General features: G+C 35.9%; 1 long non-coding RNA gene across 1 annotated transcript in view; it reads right to left on the bottom strand.

Annotated features, from left to right (window-relative positions):
* LOC309667653 overlaps positions 1 to 24,023 on the bottom strand; it is a 115,846-nt gene extending 91,823 nt beyond the window's left edge. Inside the window, exon 1 of the long non-coding RNA XR_014267882.1 lies at positions 20,485 to 24,023. This is a non-coding gene — a long non-coding RNA (uncharacterized lncRNA). The remainder of the gene's footprint in view (positions 1 to 20,484) is intronic.
* Between the last annotated feature and the right edge of the window lie 1,750 nt (positions 24,024 to 25,773).

The raw sequence follows: 25,773 nt of genomic DNA, 5'->3' as shown, positions 1-25,773 counted from the left end.
TAATTGCTTTACAATGTTGTGTTAGTTTCTGCTGTATAACAAAGTGAATCAGCTATACTTATATATATATCCCCATAGCCCTTCCCTCTTGCGTCTCCCTCTCACCCTCCCTATCCCACCCTTCTAGGTGGTCACAAAGCACTGAGTTGATCTCCTTGTGTGATGCAGCTGCTTCCCACTAGCTATCTATTTTACGTTTGGTAGTGTATATATGTCAGTGCTACTCTCTCACTTCGTCCCAGCTTACCCTTCCCCCTCCCCGTGTCCTCAAGTCCATTCTCTACATCTGCGTCTTTATTCTTGTCCTGCCCCTAGGTTCATCAGAACCTTTTTTTTTTTTAGATTCCATATATATGTATTAGCATACAGTATTTGTTTTTCTCTTTCTAACTTACTTCACTCTGTATGACAGACTCTAGGTCCATCCACCTCACTACAAATAAATCAATTCCGTTCCTTTACATGGCTGAGTAATATTCCATTGTATATATGTGCCACATCTTCTTTATCCATTCATCTGTCGATGGACACTTAGGTTGCTTCCATGTCCTGGCTATTGTAAATAGAGCTGCAGTGAACATTGTGGTACATGACACTTTTTGAATTCTGGTTTTCTCAGGGTATATGCCCAGTAATGGGATTGCTGGGTCATATGGTAGCTCCATTTTTAGTTTTTTAAGGAACCTCCATACTGTTCTCCATAGTGGCTGTAACACTTTACATTCCCACCAACAGTGCAAGAGGGTTCCCTTTTCTCCACACCCTCTCCGGAATTTGTTGTTTGCAGATTTTTTGATGATGGCCATTCTGACCAGTGTGAGGTGATACCTCATTGTAGTTTTGATTTGCATTTCTCTAATGATTAGTGATGTTGAGCATCCTTTCATGTGTCTGTTGGCAATCTGTATATCTTCTTTGGAGAAATGTCTATTTAGATCTTCTGTCCATTTTTGGATTGGGTTGTTTGTTTTTTTTATATTGAGCTGCATGAGCTGCTTGTATATTTTGGAGATCAATCCTTTGTCGGTTTCTTCTTTTGCAAATATTTTCTCTCATTCTGAGGGTTGTCTTTTTGTTTTGTTTATAGGTTCCTTTGCTGTGCAAAAGCTTTTAAGTTTCATTAGGTCCCATTTGTTTATTTTTGTTTTTGTTTCCATTTCTCTAGGAGGTGGGTCAAAAAGGTTCTTGCTGTGATTTATGTAAAAGAGTGTACTTCCTGTGTTTTTCCCTAAGAGTTTTATAGTGTCTGGCCTTACACTTAGGTCTTTAATCCATTTTGAGTTTATTTTTGTGTATGGTGTTAGGAAGTGTTCTAATTTCATTCTTTTGCATGTAGCTGTCCAGTTTTCCCAGCACCACTTATTGAAGAGGCTGTCTTTTCTACATTGTATATTCTTGCCTCCTTTATGAAAGATAAGGTGACCATATGTGCGTGGGTTTCTATCCTGTTCCATTGGTCTATATTTCTGTTTTTTGTGCCAGTACCATACTGTCTTGATTACTGTAGCTTTGTAGTATAGTCTGAAGTCAGGGAGCCCAATTCCTCCAGCTCCGTTTTTCTTTCTCAAGATTGCTTTGGCTATTTGGGGTCTTTTGTGTTCCCATATAAATTGTGAAATTTTTGTTCTAGTTCTGTGAAAAATGCCATTGGTAGTTTGATAGGGATTGCATTGAATCTGTAGATTGCTTTGGGTAGTATAGTCATTTTTACAATGTTGATTCTTCCAATCCAAGAACATGGTATATCTCTCAATCTGTTTGTATCATCTTTAATTTCTTTCATCAGTGTCTTATAGTTTTCTGCATACAGGTCTTTTGCCTCCTTAAGTAGGCTCATTCCTAGGTATTTAATTTTTTTTTGTTGCAATGGTAAATGGGAGTGTTTCCTTAATTTCTCTTTCAGATTTTTCATCATTAGTGTATAGGAATGCAAGAGATTTCTGTGCATTAATTTGGTATCCTGCAACTTTACCAAATTCATTGATTAGCTCTAGTAGTTTTCTGGTAACATCTTTAGGATTCTCTATGTATGGTATCATGTCATTTGCAAACAGTGACAGTTTTACTTCTTCTTTTCTGATTTGGATTCCTTTTATTTCTTGTTCTTCTCTGATTTCTGTGGCTAAAACTTCCTAAACTATGTTGAATAATAACAGTGAGAGTGGGCAACCTTGTCTTGTTCCTGATCTAGAGGAAATGGTTTCAGTTTTTCACCATTGAGCATCCATCTTTAAATTGTGCAATACCAGTTTCGATGCAAATATAAGAGCAGTTAAATTATATGCAGGATCACTGAAATTACACGATTCTCATTCCATAGCTCATATATGCATAGGTATTTTATTCTTACCAAAACATGAAAACATGGCACAGAACTAAGTCAACTGTTTCTTATTTCACTTTTTGATATGTGAACAGCCTACCAATGCTCTGTACTGTTGGCTTACTGATGTGTAAGGGAAGGCTGAAAGGAAAAGAAATTATGGGCTGTCCTATCTTTCCCCTTCCTTCTAAGTGATCATTTCAAGCATAAGTTGTTGGCTAATACAGGGAAGTAACATGAGTAAGAAGGGATACAATAGGGTGTCTGGACATTTGCATTTCTTAGAATGCCCCTGCTTTCTTTCTGTGTTCAATGCAAGTTCTGGTTGAATAGAGAGTGTGACTTCTTGGGGCTCCCAATGACCGTCCTTAGTCATAGATAGAACATGCTTACACTGTACTTGCTTTGAGTCTCACTGAACCCACATGCATGGTGGGTCCACTGGAATTCTGTGTTCATGGGAAACCATGAACACTACATGTCAATGTAGTGAGCTTGAGCCAACAAGCAACTCCTATATTACACATACCTCTTCTGCTCACATGCATGATCTACTGCCCATTGACCTTCGTTTACAAACACAAGTTCAGTGATAAAATTATTAAGAATTTTAAGGCAGTGACGATAGAACATTAAACCAAGCATGGGTCCCCCCGGAGCATGGGCCCTGTGTGATTGCACAGGCTAAATACCCATGAAGCCAGCCCTGTACTTACGAGCTAAGTGACCTCAGGCATATTACTAAGCCTCTCTGTTCCTGTTTCTTCTCCTGTAAATTAGGAAAATAATTGTACAGATCTCAGAAAATTGTTGTCAAAACAAGTGTATTATAATGTAAAGCGCTTGAAACAGTGCCTTGGCATACAATGCAATATAATTAGTAGCTATTATTGCTGTTTTATCATTAACATCATCAGTTTGTTTTGGGGGGCATAAGGTTTTAAAGATATGACCTTAAAATGAAATTCAAGGATGATCCCTGAATTTTATATATCCATGTCATCCTTGTCCTCAAATTGTCACATGGATCATATAAAGCTTATAATCAGATTTTCTCTGCATTGGCACGATGACATTTTGGGCTGCATAATTCATCGTTGACGGGTGCTGTCCTGTGAACTGTAGGCTATTTAGCAGCATCGCTGGCCTCCACCCATGAAGACAGTGACCACCACGCCAGTAACAGCCAAAAATGACTTTAGGCATTGCCAAAGTCTCCTAGGAGGCAAAATCCCTCTCCCAAACACCCCTCTCCCATTGAGAGTCACTACTTTATGATTATATGGTATGCATGAGAACATTTAAAGCTATTTTGCCAAATAAGTACATCTAGGGCCAAATAATCCCCCAAGCATGTAGTGTTAGCTCAGCAATCTTAATATACAACTTAGCAAACCCCAAAATGGCATACTACTTAGATTCACTCCAGGCGTATAGCTATCTACTTCTTCCTCTCATTTACTGAAGAGGGAGGATTAAGCTGCAAAAGAAGGAAAGAAAGAAAAGAAAGAAAGAAAGATAGAAAGAAAGAAAGAAAGAGAGAAAGAAAGAAAGAAAGAAAGAAAGAAAGAAAGAAAGAAAGAAAGAAAGAAAGAAAGAAAGAAAGAAAGAGAAAGAGAGAAAGAAAGAAAGAAAGGAAGAAAAAGAAGGAAAGAGAAAGAAAAAGAAAGGTGGAAAAAGTTTCATTCAAATCTGGGAACTGTCAAATCTCTGATAAGCTGGTCCGAGAAAACAGAAGCGAATTAACTCTGGTTCCCAGGATGGAAAGACCCAGGAGGTATTATTGTCCAGACTATGCACTGGACCAGCTCCCTCCTCCCCCGCAGCAGACACCCCTTGGCATGCCTCTGCTCAGACAAAGCCCTGATGGAAAGTAACATGAGGATTGTGCTGACTCCAGTGAGTTTGATTTATCAGGACTACTGGCATTTGCAAAAGCAAGTGGTCTGTTTGGATGAGATGTTTCCCAGGCAAAAAGAAGAAGAAAAAAAAAAAAAAATCTGGCTTGATGATCCCTGCTGTTGCAGCGTCTTAATGTCACTGGTTCTTCTCAGCGGGGCAAAAAACAATGGAAATTGTGTCTGCAGGAGGCGCTAGGTGTTCTAGGCATGTTTCACCCCCAACTCCCATCACCTCCTCTAGCACTTTTCTTTCCTTACATGGGCATGTGAATAAACCCACTCTCTCCATGTTTCTGACTGTGCTTGCTCCCTCACCTTCCTCACCGCACTTTCCCCATCAGGCCTCCCTCCGTCTCCCCTCCCCCACCTCGAGGTCCACCCCATCTGTTTTCTGTTAGGAGTTCATTTTCAGAGTGCAGGCTGGTGGAATTCGGAGTTCAGACCCCCTCGAGTGATGAGAGTCCTGGGGCTGCTGAAGGTCCCTTCGCGCCGTCCCTGCCACCTCCCCCTCTTTCCCTCCCTGTGCCCCATTCGCCCTTGTGCAATAACATGCTGGAGCCCACATCTGTTTTCAATTGCATGTTCATTTGAACTGCTCTGGGAAAATGGAAGCTCTCACTAAAGACCGGGGTCTTAAAGCAACAGCATGAATACAAACAACTTTATTTGACCAACAAAGGAATATATACATAAATATAAAGAGAGAGATAGAGAGAGATCTTTCTATATCCAAGCTGGAGGTATTTCATTGAAGATCTGTCTGTCTACTCTGGTTCCTGGATGAGGCAATATATATAATCAAGGACCCTTAATTCCTTTATTCTTGGTTCTAATGGTCATCTCTTGCCCAATTTCCAACCTGGGAATGTTGCCTGAATTCCACAATCTGAATCAACAGAGTGGACATTCCCAAACTTCTCTCTTAGGCTGCAGTCTATTGTCTGATCAAAACTGTAGATTGTTTTCTCATTAAAAAAAAAATAATGTAGGGGACTTTGTTGTCACTTTTTTCTCTCTCATTTAATTGCCAAATACAAGGTGTGTCTTTTAGCAGGGAAAGCTAGTAGCATGAATCATTTGATTGACACCAGAGTCACAGGCAAAGGGCAAAGAAGAGAACAGTAAAGGAGGCACTAGGCTAAGCTGACCACAGGGATTGTGTTCATTTATTCATTAAACAAATATTAGTATTAATTCTAGATCCATGATTTATAAATTATATATCAAGAATGCAATATTCATTTGTTATATGTATATATTATATATAACAATATATAATATATTACCCTGACAAATATTTGTGGAATAATTATAAAGTCAGATACCATATATGTTACATATGTTTGTGTCTTTGTTAGATAAATATTGAGATGATATATAATATGCTAGTGGCCTTAATATAAAATAAATCTATATAGTACATAGATGTTATATGCTTAACATAAATATATACAAATATGCTGAATTATTACCTATAGAATGTATCCATATGTAATATATTAATATAGACTAAAGACATTCATTCAACAACCATTTATTTTGGTAATATATCTTGGTAGTTTGGAGTTTGGACTCTGGCAACTGACTTTCCAAGTTCAAATCTTGTTCAAATCCACTTACTAGTTGGGTGGCCTTGCAAGTTACTTAACCTATGTGGGTCTTGATTTCCTCACATGCAAAATAGATATAATGATATTCGCTACCTGATTGGGGGTATTAAGAAATTTTAATAAACTAATCCTTGAAAAATGTTAGAAGAATACTAGCATGGAGGAGAGTTTGACAAATCGTGCACCCCATCTGGGCAATGCTGGAGTTATGATCTAGTGAGACAGACAAGCAATAAAACAAGGGGTTAAGAAGGTAAAATCCGGGGTTGAGGAGTAGGGGACACTGGTGGAGGAAGGAGATGAGATTCCTTCATTCCAGCCCTGGACTCTTTTTACAAAAGAGTTCAAGAAAGGACCCCTATTAGCTAAGAAGAAGGAGGGCCACCACTGATTTGAGAACAGTAACCCCTGCTATTATCAACTTCTATTTTTCATTTGGTTTCTTATCAATCTGGGAGTATAACTAGTTTATTTCTCACCCAAAGTTAATAGATTTTGAGAGAAGAGGGATTTGGGCATTTAATATATTACCCAATATGTTTACTACTTCCACAACAAACTTTATATGCTACAAAAAGAATTTTATGTAGCATCAACTCTGAAGCTGTTAACCTCATTTTAGGTTACCAAATTTGAATCCTAAGCATTATTGAGACCCTCTAAAACCGTGATCCTGCCTTTGGTTGAAACTTAGGTTGGATTCAGAGAAGTCTCTTTCTCTCTAATAAGAAGTTTACAGGGAGGGTTTCTAGAAATAATGCTCCTTCATCTTCATCCACTCATTTTCTCAGCTAACTCTGATAGAATTTCTGATATAATCTGATTTATTAATGAACTCAATCCTCCTCCCAGGCCCAGCTCACATTAATCGACAATTGATCAGGAGGGTAAAGAGTACAAAGGTTTTCAGATGAGAAACAAAATGTTTGTCTAGCCCTAGAGTCTGTTAGAGCTTTAGGTATTTTATCCCAGAACTCTTACATATTCCAGACTTAATAAAAACCCAGGCCTTTATGCTAATTTCTATAAAACTTTGATTTCCCAAAGGATGTTGGAAGGGTCACTTAACTAAGGACAAAATGACCTTGAAGGAATAGTAGTTTCTTAATGAGGTCTTCACAGGAAAAAGCCGCATATATATATAGAGAGAGAGAGAGAGAGGAAGCAAGGTGAAAAAAAAAAACAATCCCCAGATTAATGAAAGAGAAAAATATCAGAAATAACTGCCCAATAAGTTAAGAAATTTAGTTCCTTAGCAGGAAACACAATGTGCTCAGATTCACAGCTATTGACTATGGTAAGATTGGAGAAGATGAGATCAGATAGGATTAAAATATTGTTTGCTCAAATAATAATGAGCAATATAAATTGGAAAGAGTGTGTGCTCTGGAAAAGAGTCCTGAGTTTAAATATCAGATCTATCACTTTCTAGTGATGTGACCATGAATAATGTGAAGAATAAAATGAACTTTATCTTCCCTATCTGATCCGTGCCTCCCTGGATGGCTCCTTATGATGGCTGACAATTGTGCTTATTAATCTCTCTGTTCCATACCCAGCACATGAGAGTCATGAAGTGCATGCTACTTGTTCTTGCAGGAAACAGCACATCGTAGCAGAAGGAGGATGGCATTGGAACAAAGTAGGTGGCATCTCAGAGACATGCCATCCACTGACTGGCTCTGTCGTCTTTGGTTCAGTTGTCTCATTTTAAGGAAGGGTTTATAATACACACCAGGCATTACATTAATGTGGATTAAATCAAATTACACAGTCTCTGGCCTATAGTATGTGCTCAGTAGAGGTGGATTTTGTTTTATTCCCAGGGTTCTGAGCACAAGAAATTCCAGTAACAGCTCTGCTACTGCTTAATTGGGCCCCAACCCCATCTACTTCCCTGGGACAACCACCGGTGCTCAAATACTCCAGGAATAGGAAACATCAGTCAGGTGGAGAGGTAGGAAGGCTTTGTAGAGAGGGAAACTTAAGCTGATAGGACACTTCACCAGAGAGTGGAAGATATACAGGTACCCTATTCCTCAAAATAGCTCTGGGCCTCGAGCCCCGGGAAAGCAAGCTACTCAGCCCTCCAACAGCTCATGGCAGACGAATGGCTGCTGTGGGCTGAGGAGCGGGGGAACGTGTTTGTCTTCCAAGGGATCCTTATAAAATAATTGGTGAGGGTAGTCTTGGGTTACTTTAAATGTATAAACTGTTTATTTTTGCAGTGCTGATTGGAAAAGCATGGAGAAGGGCTAATGCACTTGGGTTCAGCGTTTATGCCTTCTGAGAGGCTAAAGGCAGGGTTCACGACTGTGCAGGCATCCTCCTTCTGGAATAGATATTCTTCCCCCAGTGACACAAGGCCATGCCGTGTCACCCTACTTCCTCTCCTTCAAACCCAGTGGGTACAAGTAGTAACCATCATTCTTGAAGCCTATGCCTGGAAGGAATTTGGGGAGTATTCGCATGTGGGTATTCCAAAAGATTCTCGTGTGCTCATTCCCACTAATTGGTTGGGGGGAGGAAGCAACTGTTTTCAGTCAACTTTGCATTCAGTTGAACTTGTCCCTACATCAAGACTTAATGAGGAAGTTTTCTTTTCTGAACAAATTCATCATAACTAATTAATAGTACGGACCATAAAAATCTGTTCATTTTTGTGAAGCATAAAGATAAAGTGAAATCTGTCAAATAATGATAAAAACAACAGCTAACACTTAATACATGCTTATTAGGTGTCTGGCATTGTTCTGAATACTTTATAGGGATTAACTTATTAGTTCTCACAGTAATCATTGTGAGAACTAATAATTATTGTTCTTCTTTACAGATAAAGTAACAGAAGCACATAGAGGTTAAGTATCTTTGGGAAGATACTTAAGTGGTGAGACTAGGAAACATTTGACACTGCAATTTACAATGCAGCAGCTCTGATTCAGAGCCAGCCTTTTAGACTCTGCTGCAGGAGGCCATCTTTTTTATTTTTACCATAGAAATTTATTAGACAGAAGAGCATTCTATAAACACTAGGAATACTGCAAACCAACGAGGTCTCGATCTCAGCACTGGGAGGAAGACAAGAAAACAAATGCTTTTAGTGAAGTAAGCCACCAAGTTTTCACTCAGTAAATAAAATCCCAAACTTGGCTGTGATTTCTTGGCCCCAAGCAATTTCCAAGTCCTTAAACTCATATCAAAGTGAACTCTTAAAGCAGTAAGACTGCATCCTTCCTACTGTCCCTTTAAGGTGTGACCAAGATAGATATTGGACAAGAGAGATCCTCCCAGAGATCAGAAAAGGGGCAACGTGATTAGTTGACCAAGGAACTCCTTACAATGAAAGGCCAAGGAACCCTTATTATTTAAGCAAAGATTTGAATCGTATTTTTTATTACAATTAAAAGCATCTTAACTTTGTATGATTGACTCTTGAACAATGCAAGGGTTAAGGGTACCAACCCTCAGCACAGCTGAAAATCCACATATAATTTATAATCAGTCCCCCATATATACAGTTCCTCCATATACGTGTTCATCTGTATCTCTCCAGTTCTGCATCTGTGGATTCAACCAACCACAGATAATGTAGCACTGCAGTATTTACTACTGAAAAAATCTGCATGTAAGTGGACCCGCACAGTTCAAACCTGTATTGTTCAACAGCCAACTGCAAGTGGTCTCATATATTAATATGCATTTGTAAACTGTAGAAATTGTTATAAAGGAGAAATGTAAGGTAATATGAAGACATATCTGAAGTATGATTAGAATTTCACATTGTGAAGTGGATATGGGCAGGATGGTTCATGGATCATAGAACCCAAATAAAAGAAAGTGGGGCTTGAAGACAGGGAGTAACACTTTTGGAGGGAGAATAAAGTAAGACCAGAGGCGTAGGGAGGAGCAAAAATGTGTTCTTTGTTATGAAAGAAAAGGTATGCCTGGAGTAAGTAAATAGTATAGTCAGAATTCCTTAAGGGCAATTAAATAGTTAATTGATAATGACTGAACCCACATGATGAAATAATCATGTCTAATTTCATAAATAATTAACTTATGCAAAATAAGCAATTTTAAAAGTTAAGAGAGTAGTTGCCATTTCTGCTTTGATCACTGTCATATCCAAGCAGATATGGAACTGGTCTAGCAGAATAACTGGTGTAGCAGGAGCTCAACACTCTTAACCAAATGAGTAACTGAATTAATATACATTATGCCTCTGACAGTAGTGTACAATCCCACTAAATTTAGGATCTATAGCAAAGGAAAATGTCCTTTTGCTAGGAGCTTCTGAATCCTTTTTATTTTTTTAATTTGACCTAGGATAATTGTTCTTTGGATTAAAATTTTTATTCCAACTACAAGGTTTTTTCTGTTTTGGTTTTTGTTTTTATGTTTCCATATGCAAGTTCTCAAAGTTCAAGACTTTTTATAAAAGACTCCAATTAACATTTTTATAACTCTAGACTAGGAACCTCTAAAATTAATTACTCATAATTTAATTTTCCTTCAAAACATGCTCTGCAAGTGATGAATGTAGTTGCTGGCAACTTGTTTGTACTGTGCTGCTGCTGTTTATATTTTTGAGTAGCAGGGAGTAAAGGGATTCTATATTTTTAGCAAGAAGGAAACAAAGGATTTAATTTTAAAGTGAAAATGAGAGCCCCTCAATCTTTAGGGTGGATAGCAGCTCCAGGTGAATTTTCTGAATCACCCTTTATTCCTATTTTCTCCACCATCTTGACCCTAAATCAATGATGCCTCATCACATCTCTCCATTCTTACTTCTTCCTGTTAGAAGCAATGTAAAACCATGATGTAGGAATATCTGAAATATGCTGGCCACAAAGGATTCCTATTTTTTAAGAAGCAAGACAAATCTTGTTTAATATAAAATAATAACCAAAAGCTTATTAATGTAGTTGGGAGGCTTAGCATTAAAGAGATAAAAAAAAATCTAAAAAGCACAAGAAAAAAAAATTTTTAAATAAAAAGCACAAGAATATACTAAAAAAAATTAAAAGAAAAAAAAAGAAACCTGGCAGGTTTGACACAAATTAGAAGTTCTAGATATTAAAAATATCTAATAAATGGTTGAAAAAGCAGATTAGACTAAAAGAAATATAGCACTAATAAATTATGTAATATATAATAAATATGAATAAACTACTCATAATAGAGCAATGAGAGACAAAGACAAGAAAAACATGAAAGAAGTTATTAAAGAGGATAAGAGGGCTTCCCTGGTGGCACAGTGATTAAGAATCCACCTGTCAATGCAGGGGACACAGGTTTGAGCCCTGATCCAGGAAGATCCCATATGCCGCAGAGCAACTGGGCACATGCACCACAACTACTGAGCCTGCACTCTAGAGCCTGTGAGCCACAACTACTGAAGCCCACAGGCCTAGAGCCCATGCTCTGCAACAAGAGAAGCCACTGCAGTGAGAAGCCCACACACTGCAACAAAGAGCAGCCCCCACTCAACGCAACTAGAGAAAGCCCACGTGCAGCAATGAAGACTCAACACAGCCAAAAATAAATAAATAAAATAAATAAATTTATTTAAAAAAAAGAAAGAAAGAGGATAAGAAATAGGAAAGCTGGGATGAGATGTACCAATATATATCCTCTAGGAATACCAGGAAAAAATGAAAAGAAAGGGTAAGAGGAAATTTTTGTGAAAATAGTGGCAATGAAATGTTTATAAGTTATGAAATATCTAACACTCAGGTTCAAGAAGTATAATAAAACTAAATCCTAAGCAGTAAATAAATAAATACACTCAAAGATAAGATATGTCAAGGTTAACTTTAGTCACCTAAGAAAAATGAAAGATTATAAAAGCAGCCTAACAGAAAAGACAATTTACTTACCCCCCCTAAGAAAGCACAACAAATGAACTGAGAGGTGACTTCTTCACAATGAAGATATAATACTCAATCTAGAATTCTATACCCAGCTACCATATCATTCAAGAGTGAGAATAAAATAAAGAAAAATTAAAAAAAAAAACCTCATTGAAAGTGTGTGTATGTGTGAACTTCAAGAAAATTGAACCCAGAACAAAATAATCTGAAGAAAAAGAGCAATGATGATGAGGATGAAAGGTAAAAACATAAATGAACATAAAGTAAAGATTGACTAAAATTCAATAATGATAAAAAATACCAATCACCAATTTGGATTATATAAAACAATGTGAGCAAGGGAATGGGGAAAGATCAGAGTAAAAGTGTGCTAAGATCTTTGTACAATTAGGAAGAAGGTATGGATATTAATTAACTTTAGATGTTTAAGTACACTGTACATGCTAAAAATTTGAACTGAATAACTAAACTAATGAAAATGGAGTATGTTACTTCCAAAGTCACATAAGGAATTGAGAAAAAAAAGAAAACAAATAGAAAATTAAAGTATAGAGTCCCAAATAATGTAATAATAAATCCAAATATATCATTTATGAAAATAAATTGATTACACTTTCTAGTTTAAAGACAAAGATACTTAGACAGGTTTTAAGTAATCAAGTTATATATTCTTCTTCTATTATGATCAAACAGACCTACCACCTTTCTTATAACAGTTTAAATCTGAAAAGAAAAATAAATAAATAAATAAAGCAAATAACTGAAGGCAGAATTTTAAAGGGATCCAAATTTGAAAGAACAGACCAGAATGAGATGGATTTACTATTTATATTGGTTAAGTTGTGGGTGACTGAAATCTTCACAGCATGCACAGAATGTTAGGAAACAGAAATTTATAGAAAACCTTGCTATGTTTCAGGCCTGAAGAACAAAAAATCAAAGTTATGGATAACTAGAGCCACTATGGGAGATTTCCAGAAAAGAAAGAGCCAGATAAAGAAAATCCCAAATTCTGTGTGTTAACTCTGCCAGGCTCTAGTTTAAGTATGTGTATGTGGGGCAAACAGTTCAGTTTATGATAAAATAACTGGCCTGCTATACGAACTGATTACCAACAGACAAATTTTACAGTCTAAGTCCACAGAGTTAATTGCTCAGTAAATAATTTAAAAAAATTTTTTCAAGGTGTATATCATAATCCAGAGATTCAACGATATAACATTCACAATATTCAGGATACAGTACCAATTGCTCAACATATAAAGAATAAGGGAAATGAGACTCACTCCAAGGGTATTATTCAAAGCCAATCCCAAGATGACACAGATATGTGAATAAATAGACAAAGATGTAAAGTCGGTGTACAAGTATGCCTTATGAGATAAAGAAAAATATGCTGGCAATAAATGTAAAAAACACAAAACCTCTGGAGAAATAGAACTAAATGAATAGTTTTTTAATTAAAAAATACAATATTAGGTTCCACATGGAAGAAGTTTGGAGTGACCACTTCATTCTAACAAGTAAACAACTGAGCAGAATGAAAAATAAATAGCTCTTCCTGGATCCGTATAAGAGGGGAAGATACAGGGCAAACTGTTGCCCCCAAGATTGGACAATCAGACAACAAATACAGAAAGTCACAGCTTATCAGAGCAGACACTCAGGGGAAACCAGAGAGGGAATCAGTGTTGGTGAAGGAAAACTTAAACTGTAATTGACAAGTTGCTGAAGGCTTAGTGTGGACAACTCTGAGAGTTAAAAACTCCAGGGGAACCCAGCCAGAGGTGGGAGGGAGTGCACAATATTGTGATATTTACCTCCAGGAACTCAACCAGGTTCCCACAGTAAATTATGGAGAAAATTCCCCTCATGTTTCTCACATGGGGAGAGAAAAAGAAACCATTTTGAAATATACCAGAGCACTCTGCTTTTCTTCACAAGGCCTGCCCTCAAGGAAAACTAGGTAACCAGAGTCAAACCTGCTGGGTATTAATCAGAGCCTAACTGACCTGAAGGAAGGGATATACCCAACTCCAATGAGCTCTAGCCATTTTTGTCTCCCCTAGGCAGGGGAGAAAAAAATGGATAAACACTTGTGAAGTTCACAGTCCAGAGAAATGGGCTCACTAAAAGACTGAGCCCTGACTCTAAGACTATGGAATGCTTCCCTACCCCAACCCTTTACCACCACATTACTAACAGTCTATTTATGGCAGCTCCTTTCACCCAGTACATCATGTCCAGCTAACAAGGAAAAAATACAAGACATACTAAAAAGCAAAAAACAAAACCACAGTTTGAAGAGACAGAGCAAGCATCAGAACCAGACATGGCAGGGGTGTTGGATTTATCAGACTAGGAATTTAAAACCACTATGATTAATATGCTAAGGCCTCTAATGGATAAAGAAGACAGCATGCTAGAACAGATGGGGAATGTAAGCAGAGAGATGAAGATCCTAAGAAAGAACCAAAAAGAAATACTAGAGATAACACACTGTAACAGAAATGAAGAATGCCTTTGATGAGGTTATTAGTAGATTAGACACAACTGAGGAAAGTATCTCTGATTTAGAAGATATAGCAGACAGGATCCTTGAAAACTAAAAAGAGAACAAAGACTGAAAAAACAACAGCAATTCCAAGAACTAGGGGGCAATTACAGAAGGTGTAACATATGTAATGGGGATGCCAGAAGAAGAAGATACAGAGGAAAAAAAACAGAAGAAATATTTTAAACAATAATGACTAAGAATTTCCCCAAATTAATGTCTGTCAGACATCAACCACAGATCCAGGAAACAGAGAACACTGACCAGGAAAAACACCATAGAAACTAAACCTAGGCAAATAGTCTTCAAACTAGAGAAAAATCAAAGAAAAAATCCTGAAAGAAGCCAGAGGAAAAACACATGTTACTAAAGAGAAACAAAAATAAGAATTGCATCTAATGTATCCTCAGAAACCATGCAAGCAAGAAGAGAGTGTATAGATATTTAAAGTGTTGAAGGCGATAACTACAAACCTAGAATTCTGCAAAATTATCCTTCAAAATTGGAAGAGAAACATAGACTTTCTCAGGAAAAAAATTAAGGGAATTTTTGACCTGGCTTGCAAAAAATATTAAAAGAATTTCTTCAGAGAGAAGTAAAATAATATTGATCAGAAACTCAGATCTCCATAAAGTAAGAAAGAGCATCAAAGTGAAGTTAAAATAAAAACTTTTATTTTTCTTAGTCTTAATTAATCTAACAGATAACAGTTCAAAGAGTAATGACAACAATGTCTTGGATTATGTATGTTTATGTATTTATCAAATGTAAACATTATATTACATATATTACATATAATATATATTATAAAAAGTATATAAAAAACTACTATTTGAGAAGACTACCAAGAGACAAATTTGATAATTTAACATATACGGTTGACCCCTGTACAACATGGGTTTGAGCTGTGTTGATCCACTTCTATGTAAATTTTTTTCAATAAATAAATACTACAATACTACATTATGGTAGGTTGGTTGAATCCATGGATGTGGAACCACAGATACAGAGGGCTAACAGTAAAGTTATACACAGATTTTCAACTGTGCAGAGAGTTGTGGCCCCTAACCCCCTCGTTGTTCAAGGGTGAACGGTAGAGATAGATAGATAAGTAGATAGATAGATTTATGTATGCTTATATATAAATGAAATGAATGACAGCAATGATACAAGAGACAGAAGAAAAGAATTAGGATTTTGTCATTTTAGGCACCTACACTCTCTGTGACATGGTATAGGGTTATTTGAAAGTAAAATTTTTGGAGAGAAAATAATAATAAAAAATAGAGCAGAAATCCATGAAATTGAAAACAGAAAATCAATAGAGAAAAATCAATGAACCTAAAAGTTGGTTCTCTGAAAAGAGCAATGAAATCAATGTCTCTACCCAGGCTAACTAAAGAAAAGAAAAAAAAAAAAAAAAAAAAAAAAGAGCAACACAAATTACTAATACAGAAAAAAAAAAAAAAAGAGAAAGGACATCACTACAGGTCCTAAGGGCACTGGAAGGATCAAAAGGAATATTATGAACAACTCTTACACTCACAAATTTGATAACTTAATGAACTGGACCAGTTCCTTAAAAAACACAGTCTGCCAAAACCACATAAGAAGAAATAGACAATCTGAATGGGTCTATGTCTGTTTTTAAAAACTCAATCAATAACTAATAACCTTACAAAACAGAAAGCACCAGGCCCAGATGAGTTCACTGGTAGAATTTAATTCTACCAAATAGTTAAGGAATAAATTACACCAATTATCTACAATCTCTTTCAGAGAATAGAAGCAAAGAAAATATTTCCTAACTCATTCTGTGATGCTAGCATTACTCTCACACCAAAAGCAGAGAAAGGCATTACAAGAAAAGAAAAGTACAAACCAATATCTCTCATGAACATAGATGCAAAAATCCTCAACAAAACATTAGCCAATTGAATCCAACAATGTATAAAAAGAATTATACACCACAACTAATTGGGATTTATCACAAATATTCATGGCTAGAAAAACATTTGAAAATAAATTAATGTAATCCACCACATCAACAGGATAAAAAAGAAAAATTACATAATCATATCAAGAGATGCAGAAAAAGCATTTGACAACATCAGGCACTCATTCATGATTTTTAAAACTCAGTAAACTAGGAGAAGGGAACTTCCTCAACTTGATAAAAACCTATCTATGAAAAACCCACAGCTAACCTCATACTTAATGGTGAGAAATTCAAAGCTTTCCCACTAAGATCCAGTACAAACAAGGATGTCCTCTCTCACCACTCCTTTTCAACACTGTACTGGAATTTCCAGCTAATATAACAAAAGAAGAGAAAATAAAAGGTATACAGATTGGGAAGGAATGAATAGATTGTCATTGCTCACAGATAACATGATCATCTATGCAGAAAATCCATAAGAATTGACAAGAAAACTTCTGGAAGTAATAAGCAATTCTGGCAAGGTTGCAGGATACAAAATTAATATACAAAAGTCACTTTCCTGAATACCAGCAATGAACAACTAGAATTTGAAATTTAAAACACAATACCACTTACATTAACATCCAAAAAAATAAACTACTTAGGTATAAACCTAACAAAATATTTATAGGTTTGTATGAGCGAAACTACTGATGAATGAAATCAAAGAACTAAATAAATAAAGGAAAAGATATTTCATGTTCATGAATAGGAATACTCAATATTGTCAAGATGTCAATTCTTTTCAACTTGATCTACAGATTTAGTGCAATCTTAATCAAAATCCCAGTAAGTTACTTGATGAATATCAACCAACTAATTCTAAAGTTTTTATGGAGAAGAAAAGACTCAGAATAGCCAACATATTATTAAAGAAGAACAAAATTGGAGGACTGAAACTACTTGATTTTAAGATTTACTATAAAGCTACAGTAATCAAGACAGAGTGCTATTGGCAAAAGAATAGACAAATGAATCAGTGGAATAGAATAGCAAGCCCAGAAATATACCCACATAATCAGAATCAACTAACCTTTGACAAAGGAGCAAAGACAAGACAATGGAGAAAAGATAATCTTTTCAACAAATGATGCTGGAGCAACTGGGTATCCACACACACACAAAAAAGAAAAAGCGCATCTAGACAGAGACCTTATTTCTCTTACAAAAATTAGGTCCAATAAGATCACAATACTGAATGTAAAATTCAAAACTATAAAACTCTTAGAAGATAATATAGGAGCAAACCTGGATGACATTAGGTATGGTGACGACTTTTAGATAAAACACCAAAGCATGATCCATGAAAGAAATATGGATAAGAGCTGGACTCCATTAAAACTAAAAACATCTGCTCTGCAAAATGCAATGTCAAGAGAATGAGAAGGCAAACCAAAGAATGGGAGAAAATTTTGCAAAAGACATAACTGATAAATACTTGTTATTAAAATATACAGAGAATTCTTAAAACTCAATAATAAGAAAATAACTACCCAATTAAAATATGGGCCAAAAACTTTCATGGACAACTCACCAAAGAAGATATACAGATGGCAAATAAGTACATGAAAAGATACCCTAGGTCATATGTCATCAGAGAAATGCAAAGTAAAACAACAATCCACTATCACTACACACCTATTAGAATGGCCAAAATCTAGAACATGGAAAACACCAAATGCTGGTGAGAGTGTAGAGCAGCAGGGTCTCTTATTTATTACTGGTTGGAATGCAAAATGATCGAATCACTTTGGAAGTCAGTTTGGTGGTTCCCTATAAAACTAAACATACTCTTACTATATGATTACTATATGGTTACTATATGATTCAGCAGTTGTACTCCTTGGTATTTACCCAAAAAAAGTTAGAAACTTGTGTCCATACAAAAACCTGCACCCGGATGTTTAAAGTAGCTTCATTCATATTTGCCAAAACCTGGAAGCAACCAAGATGTCCTTCAGTAAGTGTGTGGATAAATAAACTGGTACATCCACACAATAAAATATTATTCACTGCCAAAAAATAAATGAACTATTAAGCCATGAAAATACATGAAGGAAACTTAAAGGCATATGACTAAGTGAAAGAAGTCAATCTGAAAAGGCTACTTACTGTATGATTCCAACTTTATGACATTCTGAAAAAGGCAAATCCTTGGAGAGATTAAAAAGATCACTGGTTGCTAGGGGTTGGGGATGGGGGAGCGAGGGGTAAATAAGTAGAATGTGGAGAATTTTTAGGACAGTGAGAATACTCTGTATTATACTATAATGAAGGACATATGCAATTATATGTTTATGCAAAGCCATACAATGTACAACACCAAAAGTGAATCATAATATAAACTATGGATTTGGGGTGATTATGATGTGCTGATGTGAATTCATCAGTTGTAACAAATGTATCACTCTGGTGAGGAGTATGGATAATGGAGGAGGCTATGCATGTGTAAGGGTGTTACTGAACCCAGGTCCAGCTGTTCTCCGCTCGGAAGCCAATTCTCGAGAGACAAGTGTTGGTAGGAAAGCAAAGGATGCTTTATTTCGGAGGCTGGCAACCGGGGGTGGGGTGGGAGGGCAGATGCCTGTCCAAAGGCTGACTTCCCCCACCCCCCGACAATCAGGGAGCAAGAGCTTTTATAGACAGAGGGAGGGGGTTACAAGCAGAAACAATACGGTCAGCTCTGACAGTCATCTTGAAATTGGTCATTGGTGGTCTGACCAGTGTCACCTCGATTGTTTTAGGTACAGTTAATCTTCATTTCCAGGGTCGGTTTGTTCCCATTTCTGTGAGGCCAATTCTTGGAATTGTGGCAGCTTATGTCATGGCTACAGCCTGGTCATCATGTAGTTAACTTCTTCCACCAGGTAGGGGTTTCAGTATCTATAAGACAGCTCACGGAATATGACTTAGAATATTATCTACAGCCCTTAAGGAGGAATGAAATGTCCATGACTCTGTTTAATGACTAAACTATTATTATTTGGTCTCCTTTGACTGTTGCCCTTTGTTTCTGCATTTTCTCACTTCTCTGATTAAACTTACTTTTTGGCTAAGGTTTTTCCACAGACAAAAGGCAGGCTGAGGACATGGGGTTGGGGCAAGGACCACAGTGTCCTGCTCCGTCTCAGGGGCCGGGAGTATTGGTAAGTTCCCCTCAATTTTAGTGTCAACCTAAAACTGCTCTAAAAACTTTCTGTCTTAACACAGCATTGTAAATCAACTATACCCCAATAAAAATTTTTTTAAAAAAATGTCTTAATAAGATGAAAGTTAAACCAAAAAAAAGTACGATAGCCAGAATAAACAATTTACTGGGTGATTTTTACCAAATAGTGGAGAAAACAGAGGACCATTAGGATAAATCAATAGCAATTATCCAATCTAAAGAACAGAGAGAAAAAGGATAGAGGGCAAGAAACCTTAGAGACAGTACAAGAGGGACAGTATTAGAAGTTCTAACATTGTTATAACCATTAGGAAAAACAGTATGGCGTTTCTGTAAAAAATTAAGACTATAACTAACATATCACCTAACAATTCAATTCCACCCCTGGGTATATATCCAAAGGAAATGAAATCAGCACCTCAAAGACGTATCAGTATCTCAATGAAGATATTCATATTCATTGCAGCATTCTTCATAGTAGCTAAGATATGCAAACAGCATAAGGAGACCGAAGAATGGGTAAGGAAAATGTGAAAAAATACTTCTTTTCATATATATATAAATATAATTAATATAAATATATATGGAATATTATTCAGCCTTAAAAAAAGAAGGCAATCCTGTCATTTGTGGAAACATAGATGAATCTTGGAAACATTATACTAAGTGAAATTAGCCAGACACAGAGAAAGAAATATTGTATTATCTCACCTATACATGGAATCTAAAAAAAGTCAAACTCATAGTGAATTTTGGAGATTATGGATACTTTCACTGTCTTGATCATGGTGATAGCTTCATGGGTATACACATACGTCAAAACTTATCAAGTTGTACATTTAAAGATAAAAGTCTACAAGCAAAGTCACTGTGCTCAGGCTTTATAGCAAGTTCAATTAAAATATCAGATAATAAATAGTCTCTATTCTACAAATTGTTTCAGGAAATAGAAACAGAAGAAATAATCCTCAGATCACTTAACAAGGCTAATATTATCTTGAAACATTACTAGAATAAGACAGCATGCGAACAGAGACAGTTAAGTTATACCAAGATTTAGAGCAGATCAATACCTTGCCGTGGGTCCTCTGCTGAGCCAAAGGATTAAAAGGACATTCAGCAGCACCTCCTATGCAGTGAGATTTACGAGGGTCACTGAAAGGCACTCTGGCTCCAGGGACAGAAGCAGACCTCAGCTCCTCCCGCTACATACGCTCCAGCTGTTCTACTCTGGAGGTTTACCAAGAAACCAACTGTTTAGAGACAATTTAATTGTAACGAGCCCTCATGGCTAAGTGGTCTTTTATTAGTCCAAATGGAGTCCCATGCATCAGGAGAGGCCACCCTCCCCCAAGTTCCCTTCCAGTGCTTCCCTATTAAAGTGAAATATGGTTTTAATATAGTCACACCTGGGGGAAGTGCTCTCTAAGTCAGCAGTCCTGGGATGCCCACCCTCCCCCATTTAGGACTGCTCCTATTTCTTTATTCCTCAGGGCTGGGTTTGGCAGATTTTTGAATGATTACATTAGTTTTAAAGTCAATGGAAACATCGCATATGAAAAGCGATGACTTCAGTCATAATTTAAGTGAGAAAAAAAAAAAAAGAGTGTGGGGGTGGGGAAGAAACAACAAATAGCCCATAAAAACACGTTTTTAAATTTCTTTATTCAGCATAAAAAGTAAATCATAAATAATACATTGGGGAAATTGAAGGGTAAATAACTCCATCAAATGCTTGTTTTAATGTCTCCTGGGCACCTAGAAGCATAGAAAAGTCTACAGTGGACCAAAGCGTGTTGGTCTCAGTATCTGTGCATGGGATGGGCGTTAGAAGGACTGTTAGTGAGAAAAACACTTCCAAAGCTCCACTTTGATTTCTGAGGCAAATTAAGCTACCAGAGGTAGAAAGTAGAACTCATTCAATGAACATATCTCAGACAAGATGTTTCACCAGCTCCCGAAAGAACTTCCCAACACTCTCATACTTGGACAAATCTAGTTGCCTGCATTGGGCAACTAAGCAATATATTCCAATTGGTAAATCATTGTCTCCATTCTCAATCATGTTACAAAGGCTCAGAGCAGTAAATAACTTTGGAAAGGTCACACAGCTCTCATCTCTTGGACTCCAAAGTCTGTGCTCTTCATGTTTATGTTACAATAATCAGTGGGTGAGGATACACCCCCCTTTCTTTAGAATTTCTTTATCAGTCCTTAATCTGGAGCTGTCTTTGATATTTCCAGCCTCCTCTTGTATTTGAAAGAAGTCAAGAGTATGGCCAGAATGAGTCGCTTAGTAGTTCCCCTGACTCCACATCTTGGATGATCAAATATCCTTTGGTGTATTTGACATATTTAAATTCCTGAGGAAGTTGTATCCACTGATCTGTATCTGCAGTCCAGTATAACTTTTATGGTTGCAAAGTTCAAAGTGTCACCCATTCTCACCTTAAAATACCACAGGGCTTCATAGAGATCCAACTCTACAGGGACCAGCAAGTATCTTTGAGCTGTGCCTTGGGAAATTCACTGTAGTTTGCATTTCCTCCTTAAATAGCTTGGCAGTTCTTGCTGCAGAGAAAGACCACAAGGCAAACAAGAAAAAAAAAAAAAAGACTGATGAAATCCAAGTACCTAATTCCACCAGAAAAGAGAGAGAGAGCAAGAGAGAGAGACAGAGATCATGCTGAGAGTAAGAGAAATTTTTTTGATTTACTATCAGAAATTTCAGGTTAAATTCCACACTCCTTTTTTCACACATTCAACCTTTTTCTTTTTTTGTTGTTGTTTCAAAAGTTGTTCTTTTTCTTTTTTTCCAGCTTTACTAAGGTATAATTGACAAATTAAAATTGTATATATTAAAGATGTACATGTGATGGTTTGATATATGCATACATTGTGAAAAGATTACCACAATAAAGCTAATTAACACAACTATCACCTAACAGTTGTGTTTTTGTTTTTGTTTTCCCGGTGTGATGAGAGCATTGAAGATTGACTCTCTTAGCAAATTTAAAGTATATACTGCATTGTTAACCATATTCACCATGGTGCACCTCAGTTAGCTAGAACTGATTCATCTTTTGACAGTGTGTACCCTTTGACCAACCTCCTTCCATTTTCCCCATGCCGCAGCCCTGGGAACCACTGCTGTACTCTGTTTCTATGAGCTCTACCGTTTCAGATTTGACATATAAATGAGATTATATAGTATTTGTCTTTCCCAGTCTGGCTAATTTTACTTAGCATAATATACTCTGGTTTCACCCATGTTGTCACAAATGAGAGGACTCTTTTCTTTTTTACAGCTGAGTAATATTCATATATATATAAGTATAATGTGAGATATATATGTTTCACACTTTATTTATTCATCTATTGACAGACACTAAGGCTGTTTCCGTACCTTGGCGATTTTGAATAATGCTGCAAAGAACATGAGAAGTGCAGATATCTCGATATTGTGATTTTATTTCCTTTGGCTATATACCCAGTGGGATTGGTGGATCAAATGGTAGTTCTATTTGCAATTTCTTGAGGAAACTCCATTCTATCAAAAGGTACCATTAAATAATTTTTAATATATTCAAAAATATGTGTAACCATCATCACAGTCAATTCTGAACGTTTCATTACCTCAAAAAGAAACTCTGTACCCTTTAAATATCACTCTCTTACCCCCCCACCTCCCCTGACCCAGCCCTCAGTAACTGTGCACCTGCTTTCTGTCTCTATGGATTTTTCTGTTCTGGACTTTCGTAAGAATGAGATCATATAATATGTGGCCTTTTGTGACTGACTTTTGTTCACATAGCATAACGTATGCAAGTTTCATTTTTATTCCAGCCATCTTAGTGGGTGTAAAGTGGTAACTCATTGTGGTTTTGATTTCCATTTGCATTCCTGATAGCTAATAATGTTCAGCTCTTTGCATGTTCTTATGGCATATACTTATCGGTTATTTAAATATCTTCCTAGGAGAAATGTCTATTCAGACTCTTTACCCATTTTTTTAAATTGGGTTAATTATATTTTTGGTATTGTATTTTTAGAGGTTTTATATATCTTCTACATACAAGTCCCTAATCAGATATATGATCTGCAAATATTTTCTCCCATTCTGTGGGTTGTCTTTTCACTTTCTTGCTGATGCCCTTTGAAGCACAAGTTTTGTTTTGATCAAGTCTAATTTATCTATTTTTTTTTCTTTTGCTGCTTATGCTTTTAGTGTTATGCTTATGAATCCTTTGCAAATCCATGGTTACGAAGATTTAGCCCTGTTTTCTTTGAAGAGTTTTATAGTTCTTGCTCTTAACATTGAAGTTTTTTATTCATTTTGAGTTAATTTTTGTATATGGTATGAACAATTGTCAAACTTTATTCAGTATAAATAGTTTTGGGCATCCTTATTGAAAATCAGTTGAGCATAGATGTATGGTTTAGTTTCTGAACTCTCAATTCTATTATATATATATATTCTTGTGCCACTACACATTGTCTTGATTCCTGATGCTCTGTATGAGTTTTGAAACTAGGAAATGTGAGTCCTCCTATTTTCCTCTTCTTTTTTAGAATTGTTTTAGCTTTTCCACAACTCTTGCAATTTCATATGAATTTTGTAATTAGTTTATCAATTTCTACAAAGAAGTCAGCTTGGATTATGGTAGAAATAGTATTGAATCTGTAGATCAGTTTGAAGAGAATTGCCATCATAACAATGTTAAGTCTTCCAATCTGTGAAAATGTTTTCCCACTTATTTAGATATTTCTTTAAACAACATATTATAGTTTTCAGAATGTAACTTCTACCCTTGTTTCATTAAATGTCCTATTATTTTTGATACTATTGTTAATGGAATTGATTTATTTTATTTATTGTTCAAAGTAAGTGTATTAAGAAGGAATTAAATATTGTATATTGGCCTTGTATCCTGCAACCTTGCCGAACTCATTTATTAGTTCTAATAGTTTTTAGTAGATTTGTAAGGATTTTCTATATACAGGATCAGACCATCCGTGACTAGAGCTAGTTTTAGTTCTTTTCAAATTTGATTGTTTTTTGTTTCCCTTGATTAATTTATCTGGCTAGAACTCCCAATATAATGTTGAACAGAAGTAGTGAAAGCAGACATTCTTGTCTTTTTCCTAAGCTTAGAGATAAACTGTCCAATCTTTCACCATTAAGTACAAGGATAGTTGTGTGTTTTTCAAAAATGCTCTTTATCAGGTTGAAGCAGTTTCCTTATATTCTTAGTTTGTTTATTTTTTTTTATCACAAAAGAGTTTTGGATCTTGTTAAATCTTTTTCTGCATCTATTGAGATAGTCATGTAATTTCTGTTTTTTATTCTACTAATAAGATGTATTAAATGAATAGATTTTTCAGATTATAAATCAACCTTGCATCACTAAGATAAATCCCACTTGGTCATGGTGAAAAATTCCTTTTATATGATGCTGGATTTGGTTTGAAAATATTTTGTTTAGGTTGTTGCCTCCATATTCATAAGAGATATTGTTCTGTTGTTTTCTTTTCTTGTGATGTCTTTGACTAGTTTTGGCATGAAGGTAATAGAATGAGTTGGGAAGTCTTTCCTTCTCTTCCATTTTTGGGAAGAGTTTGTGAAGAATTGAAATTAATTCTTCTTTTAATGTTTGGTAGAATGCAATGGTAAAGTTATTTGGTCCAGGGCTTCATTTTGTGGGTAGTTTTTTGTTTGTTTGTTTGTTTGTTTTGTTTCTCATACTTCAATCTCTTTACTTGTTATAGGTCTATTCAGACTGTTTGTTTCTTCTTGAGTCAGTTTTGGTAGTTTGTGTATTTTTAAGCATTTGTCCATTTCATCTAATTCATTTTATATATTAGTGTATGATGGTTCATAGTATTCCTTTACAATACTTTTTATTTTTCTAAGGTCAGTAGTTATGTCCCCTTTCATTTCTGATTGTTTCAACTTGAGTCTCTTTTTTTCTCCTTTTTTGCTTGGTCAAGCTAGTTAAAGGCTTGTCAATTTTGTTGAGCTTTTCAAAAAAACAGCTTTTGGTTTTATTGATTTCTTTCCATTGTTTTCTATGCTTTTTTATTAATTTCTGCTCTAATCTTTATTATTTTCTTCTTTCTCTGGATTTATATTTAGTTTGCTATTCTATTCCAGGTGAATTCATGTGAAAGTTTTGATTATTGATTTGAGATCTTTCTTTTTTCTTACCAAAAGATTTCATAGCAATAACTTTCCCTTAAGCACTGCTTTAGCTGCATCCCATAAGTTTTGGTACATTGTATCTTTATTTCCATTCATCACAAAGTATTTTCTGATTTCTCTTTTGATTTTTTCTTTTTCCATTGGGTATTGAGAAATATAT

Source organism: Balaenoptera physalus (assembly GCF_965194825.1).
Source record: "Balaenoptera physalus genome assembly, chromosome: 10".
Classification (NCBI taxonomy): domain Eukaryota; kingdom Metazoa; phylum Chordata; class Mammalia; order Artiodactyla; family Balaenopteridae; genus Balaenoptera; species Balaenoptera physalus.
This window is presented reverse-complemented; position numbering and strand designations above follow the sequence as displayed.